This window comes from Pteropus alecto, unplaced genomic scaffold (assembly GCF_000325575.1).
Source record: "Pteropus alecto unplaced genomic scaffold, ASM32557v1 scaffold16, whole genome shotgun sequence".
In the NCBI taxonomy this organism is placed as follows: Eukaryota; Metazoa; Chordata; class Mammalia; order Chiroptera; family Pteropodidae; genus Pteropus; species Pteropus alecto.
Window position 1 is genome coordinate 8283961 of NW_006438867.1, and position 5609 is coordinate 8289569.

Genomic DNA, 5609 nt, shown 5'->3' on the forward strand with positions numbered 1-5609 from the left:
GAATAAATCCCACTTGGTCACGGTGTATAATCTTTTTAATATGCTGCTGAGTTTGGTTGAGGAGTTTTGCTTCAATATTCATAAGAAAGATTGATCTGAGGGTTTCTTTTATTGTGCCTTTGTCTGGCTTTGGTGTTAGGATAATGCTAATCTTCTAGATGAGTTACAAAGTGTTCCTCCTCTTCATTTAAAAACAAACAAACAAACAAAAAAAACTTTGAGAAAGATTAGAATTAGTTTTTGTCCAGAGATTTTTTTGATTACTGATTCAATCTCCTTAATAGTTTATAGGTCTAGTCAGATTTTCTATTTCTTAGTGATTCAGTCTTGGTAGGTTTTTTGTTTCTAGGAATTTTTCCATTTCATCTAGGTTATTCAATCTGTTTTTTTTCATAGTATGCTCTTATAACCCTTTTTTATTTCTATATAATTGGTAGTAAAGTCCCCATTTTCATTTGTGATTTTAAATTTGAGTATTCCTTTTTCCTTAGTCCATTTAGCTAAATGTTTGTCAATTTTGTGAATTTTTTCAAAGAACTTTTGGTTTCATTTTCTCTATTGTTTTTTTATTGTCCATTTCATTTATCTCTGCTCTAATCTTTAATATTTCCTTTCTCCTACTAGCTTTGGGTTTAATTTGTTCTTCTTTCTCTTGCTCCTTAAGTTGTAAAATTAAGTCGTTGATTTGAAAGCTTTGTTTTTTTTTAATATGTTTATAGCTTAAAATTTTCCCTTTCATGCTACTATTACTGTATCCTATATGTTTTGGTATGTTTTGCCTTTTTTTTAATCTTAATTATTTTATAGTTTCCCTCGTTATTTCTTCTTTGATCCACTGTTTGTTTAAGCATGTGTTGTTTAATTTTCCCAAATTTATGAATTTTCCATTTTTACTTCTTTTATTGGTTTCTAACTTTGTTGTGGTGGGAAAAGATACTTTGTATGATATTTGTTAATGTAAGAAATATCCGTACTACGGCCATGCCACTCTGAACACGCCCGATCTCGTCTGATCTCAGAAGCTAAGCAGGGTCGGGCCTGGTTAGTACTTGGATGGGAGACCACCTAGGAAGACCAGGTGCTGTAGGCATAAATAAAAAAGAAATGTCCAAACTTGTGAATAATTTTTATAAGAGTTTATTTGAGCCCAAACTGATGACATATGGTGGGGGGTGGGGAGGAAGCAAGATCTTAATTGCTCCTCAGAATAACAGTTTTGCAGTTTCTTTTTATGCATTTGAAATTAAGGAGTGAACATAAGGAAGATTTCGTGAAGGTGGGAGAAAGCCAGGCGGGGATAGGATTACAGGACACTTAAGATTACATGTTCTCATGTTTTAGGAGGGGTCTAAAAGTGGGCATTTCATATAGGTGCACAGAAACAATGGACAGGGTTTGCTTCAGGCAAAGATAAGCCTTTTACTAAAGAGGTTCTGTGCGTAAGGCATAAATACCCAGCCTGACCTGCCAGGTAGGAATTCATGACCGGATCACCCTGTGAGGTCCCTTTCCGTAGAACCCCTTTTTCTTCCACATAGCTGACTTTTTTAATATAGTGAGACTTAGTTTGTGGCCTAACATATGATCTATCCTGGAAAATGTCCCTTGTGGTATTCTAGTGTAAACTAATCTTGCAGATCCCAAGGTAAACCCAGCTACATCATAATGTGTTATTTAGTTTAATCATTACTAGACATAGTTTGCTAATGTTTTATTTAGGTTTTTGTGTTTAGAAAGTGTACTTCCTGACTATCAAGCTAAAAAGAGTTGGATATATTCTCTCCTTTTCTCTTCTCTGGGAAAGTTTGCATAGTATTTACAATGAACAGTTCTTTTGACTATTTGGTAGAACTTTTCTGAAAAGTCATTTGGACTTGGAGTTTTCTTATTGGGAAAAAAACATAACTTTCATCATTTTACTATTATAGGACTAATCAGGCTTTCTATTTCTTTTTTAGTCTTTTTAATAAGTTGTATTTTATAGCTGTTTATACATATTTCAATTTTCAATTCAGTTCATATAAAGTTATTCATGGTATTATCCTTTTATTTATTTTTTTACTTTTTTATTTCAGACATAATTGACATATAACTTTATATTAGTTTCAGGTATACAACATAATGATTTGATATTTCTACATATTGCAAAATGATCACAATCAGTCTAGTTAACATCCATCACCCTACATAGTTAAACATTTATTTTGTGATAAAATTTTTAAGATTTACTTTCTTAGAAACATCCACATATATAATACGGTATCATTAATTACAGTCATCCAAACTAAGCAAACTCTTAGTTTGCTTCCACATCTTGGCTATTGTAAATAATACTGCGATCCTTTTATCTTTCAAAGTCTCTTCTGGAACTGCAATTGAGCCTCCTTTTTCATCCTTAAGACTAATTTGCTTTTTTCCCCCTTTGGTTAATCTTACCAGAAGTTTGTGATTTTTATTAAGCTTTTTAAATAGTGTGTTTATTTTCTGTTTCTTTGTTATCTTTTTCATTCTTTTTTATTCCCTGACTTCTACTTTTTGGGGGTTTGTTCTTTTTCTAACTTCTTCAGTTGTGTGGTTGTCTTTATTTTGTATCTTTCCTGTTTTAACATGTAAACCCTATGGCAAATATCCCTTTAAGTACCACTTTGACATGTAATTTTTTTACTGTCATTCAGTTCTACATATTTCTACTACAGTTTTTTTCTACCTATCAATTTTTCAGCATTTTAAAATTTTTTCCAAAATAATTTTTGTTACTAATTTCAAAGTTAATTGCATTATGGTAAGGAAATTTGGTCTGTACATTAGTGATTCTTTGAAATGTGTGAGGACTAGCCTGACAGCCTAGTTAATTGCCTATTGTGGGCTTGAAAAGAATGTATTTTCTCCAATTTTGGGATGTAGTGTTCCATATTTGTCCATTATATCAAACATTATTAATTGTGCTATATAAAACTTGTGTATCTGTGTTCTTTTTCTTTCTTTTTTTTTGTGGGGGGAGGGTCTGGTTGTTCTATCAATTATTGAGGAAGCTATTTTGTCTATATATGGCCACTTTTAAAAGAAAAATTTTAATCACTTGAAATTATATTAAATAAATCATACGCTGAGAATGTCCAGCTCTCCTGTCTCACCTGTTCTTTGTGCATAAATCATATGAGCCATCGCCCCACTGTCATCATGAATTACATCCTGGGAGTCTCAGTGAGACAAATAATGATCGTTTTTGTTGTTCACATCTATTAAAAATAAGAGCCGCCATTTATGAAATCCACTATGGGCCAGGCGTTACGCCAGGCGCTTTATTCACATTAAAAGTCCTTGTATCTAAGGATTGGAACAGGTGGCTATTAGTTTACTGAAAAAGTTGATTAAAGTGAGGAATTAGTAAGATATGAGAGTACTTTAAACATTTTATTTAAACTTGTGCTTACATGTACATTCATTCACCCATCTTTATGTATGATTCTGTTTAGTGGAGCTTGTCCTTTTTCACACATAAACCACACCAGTAATGAATACATTGTTAAGAATGTCTAGTTTCTATTGATGTAAATTGGAGGGGGAAGCCAAAGAAGACTTGAAAGCAACATGAGTGCAGAATTATAGGTTTCATGATCTTTAACCAAACTTCATAGTTATCCTGCCCACACTTGATTTGATAATAATTGTTTAGTACCTCACCTTTATGAAGTCATTACTTCAATTTTATAGGAACTTTTTTTTGTCCTCGTATTCTACCTGTTGATGTTATGTTCACAGAATGTTTAATCAAACTGCATAATTATAGTAACAACTGATTAGTAGAAAAAGCCTTGGGAATTGACTCAGCTGACAGCCCTACGCACTGGGAACAGAAGGGAGTGGCTGTACTGGAGAGCAGCCATCTAGCTGGGAGCATTTTCTGTGACACTGGCATCAGCACACTTTAGAAATCTCTTGTACTAATCACTTCTAAGTCTGCACAGTAAGAGTGTAAGTAGGTTGTTAACATTCTACAAATAATTGTTATACATTTTCTTAATTCTTTTATATTTCAGAGAGAGAGATTCGAAGAAAACCGGGCCCAGGCTCAGCAAAACCAAGCAGAAGAGGAACAGAAAAAGAAAGAAAACACGCAACAGTCCTTGTGAAATCATGAGAGAAAACTCATTTGAAACATCAGGTTACCAGGAGCCACCTCAGAGTGAAGGGGGAGACATGGGAGAGACCAAAAGAGAGGCAGCGTGTGCTGTCACCGATGGTATGGGAAGCAACTGGGAGGTGTAGGAGATGGCCGTAAAGATGGGTGATGGGGAAAATGTGAATCCTGAAGACAGCACGCCTAGTGTTATGTCTGTAGCTGAGTTGGACAGTACACCAAAGAATTCCCTCTATACAGAAGATGATGCTGTGTTTCTACGTTTGTCATTGAGGCCAAATGACAGCTCTGTTACTTGTCCAGAAGTGACTCAAAATCTTCCCTGCGTGGCAGGTGACAACCGGCACGAGGTGGAAAAGCACACGGGAAGGAGGCATACGGCGGTATTAGACACGCAGGACCGATTTGCGGAAACCCCGTGAGCATTTACACAGAAGAGAGACGGTAGGTAAAAGTCCCCCTAATGGAACGATTCTGCACCGTCAGCGTGGATCCAGAACTCCAGATCAAGTTTTAAGAAAGGAACGAGGAGTAAATACAGCTAAGAACAACTGGGCTTTTTTCTCAAACAATTTACCTGATCAAGAATCACAGCTGAGCTCTGAGAGACAACCCTATTTTGGTGGCCGGCCTGAGGCACCTCATGAGTTTCTGTGTGAGCAGAGACCAAAGAAAGATCGATGGCAAAAACTGGCCTGTCCTGACAGCAGGGGACAATTGATTAAATTGATCACCACTTCTGAAAGAGCATCAGGACCAGGAAGCAGTCCAGAAACATCTATAGAGAAGCTATTGATAGAAAATGAAGACTTATCACCTCCAATTGAGAGCACAGATTCAACCACAGAAATGGAAATGAGTGTCTTTGGAAGCTGCTCACTTAAACTGGATACCCCAAAGAGTGCCTTACATGCAACAGATAATAAGAAAAGGAGGCAGAAAAGGATTTTTGATTTGGCACCAAACTTTAACCTACTGGGACAGAGTCATATCAGTGTTAAAGGGAGGACTGTGGCTTGTTCACGGAAAGCCATGGACTAAGCATGATTTTAGAAGAAGACAAAGATAGAATTTTAGAAATACATAATGAAGAGGCAGCAAAGGAAAACCACATGACCTTCGATCAGCATCCCTCATGGCTCTGCTCTGTTATTTTCCAAGATCCCCCTCTAAATGCTGGGGGGAAATTTACTCTCATGACCTGCTGCTTCACAGACTAAGTAGTTTGTCAAAAATCCCAGTCCTGACATGCCACAGGACTCAGCCAACTTTTGGAAGACATTCACAAGGAAGATACCGGTAGGTTTTGACTTTCGAATTTCAGGCAAGAGCAGATCATAAACTAAGTGACATAAGGTTTACTTCCCCAGAAAGTTTAAGTAGCCCACCCGATACTTTGTACTCTTTCAGGATCACTTCTGATCTTCACTTTCTAAGTGCAAGGTTGAGTGAGAAGCTGACACCATGG

General features: G+C 36.2%; 1 non-coding gene across 1 annotated transcript; it reads left to right on the forward strand.

Moving 5' to 3' along the window:
• The first annotated feature begins 971 nt into the window (after nucleotides 1-971).
• On the forward strand, nucleotides 972-1090 carry LOC112482898. Its single transcript, XR_003047445.1, has one exon. It is a non-coding gene; the product is annotated as a 5S ribosomal RNA (ribosomal RNA).
• The last annotated feature ends 4519 nt before the right edge of the window (nucleotides 1091-5609 follow it).